Here is a 1,502-nt window from a genome sequence, read left to right on the forward strand (position 1 = left end):
AAAATGGTTTGAATAATCTCTCTGAAGTTACCTTTATCGCGACCACCAAAGCATAGCTCCTCTGTTAGTCCATTTGCTCTAAAGAGAAAAGGTTTACAGAAGTATTTCTCAAGTGCTAACCAAGCCCTTAGCTTGGATCAGACATCAGCATTGTCAGGATCGTGTGGCCATAAATATTAGCTAAAGTAGCAGAAAGTGTGCTTCCTGAATGCTGTGTAATCATGTTTACTACAGTGCCTTGCAAATGTATTCACCTCTCTTGGCTTTTTTGTTTTGTTTCATTTCAACCTGTGATTTAAATGTTTTTAATCCTGTTTTATATGATCGATCTGGACACAATAGTAATGGTCAGGTGAAATGAGAAACATATGTATATTAAATTTAATTTAATATATATGTTTAAACATAATTCTGAAAATTGGCCTCTGCATATGCAATCACCCTCTTTGGTATTAAGCCCCTAAACATCTGGAGCTACCAGTTACCCGTCAGAGTCACATAAATAGTGAAATGAAGTCAGCCTGTGTGCCATCTAAGGATCACATGGTCTGTTAGTCTAAATGTGGCTTTTCTGAGAGACCCCAGATGCTGCAGCACCACTAAACAAGAGGCATCACACCATGAAGACCAAGGAGCTCTCCAGACAAGTCAGGGACAAAGTTGTTGAGGAGTACAAGTCAGAGTTGGGATTAGAAAAAATATCCAAATGTTTGATGTTCCCCAGAGTACCTTCAGCTCCGTCATTCTCCAAGTAGAAATCACATGGTACCAGAATGAACCTGCCAAGAGAGAGCCGCCCACCAGAACTCACAGATCGGGCATGGAGGGCATTAAGAGAGACAGCAAATAGACGAACAATAAACCTGGAGGAGTTTCAGAGGTCCACAGCAGAGACTGGAGGATCTGTTCATAGGACACAACTACAGTAACACTCCACAGTAAAAGAGTAAATCATTGACAAACGGAAGTTGTCAACAGGTTCTGTTAATGAAATGTTGTTTCTCTGTAGGATTTCTGTTGTTTCTCTTAAATATCTCCTTAGCCTGTGTTTTGGCCCCATTACAGTGAAGAGAATATGGCTACAATATTTCCCAGGTGGTCTCCAGTTCAAGTAACTACTAACAGGGCCTGATGCTGCTTAGCTGCTGAAATCAAACAAGGGCTCACAGTGCAGTGTTCCCAAAAGCTCATACTTATGGGGCATAAGTGTTTTATGGTTCCTGTAATATCATGTGTTCAGTGTTATGATGGTGAAAATATTTCTGATAAAGACCTAAGCCTACTTATGTGATATTTTCTTTTACAGTAAAGACTCATAATTAATTAATTAATTCATTCATTCATTCATTCATTCATTCATTCATTAATCCATTCATACTAACACTGAGGTGTATAAGGGAGACAAATTACACATTTCTTACATTTCCTGGGTAGATATAGGTCTAAACAAACAATACAAAAATACATAGATTGCATTTTAATGTCCATATAAAATGTGCTCA

This window comes from Fundulus heteroclitus, chromosome 6 (genome assembly GCF_011125445.2).
Source record: "Fundulus heteroclitus isolate FHET01 chromosome 6, MU-UCD_Fhet_4.1, whole genome shotgun sequence".
Taxonomy (NCBI): domain Eukaryota; kingdom Metazoa; phylum Chordata; class Actinopteri; order Cyprinodontiformes; family Fundulidae; genus Fundulus; species Fundulus heteroclitus.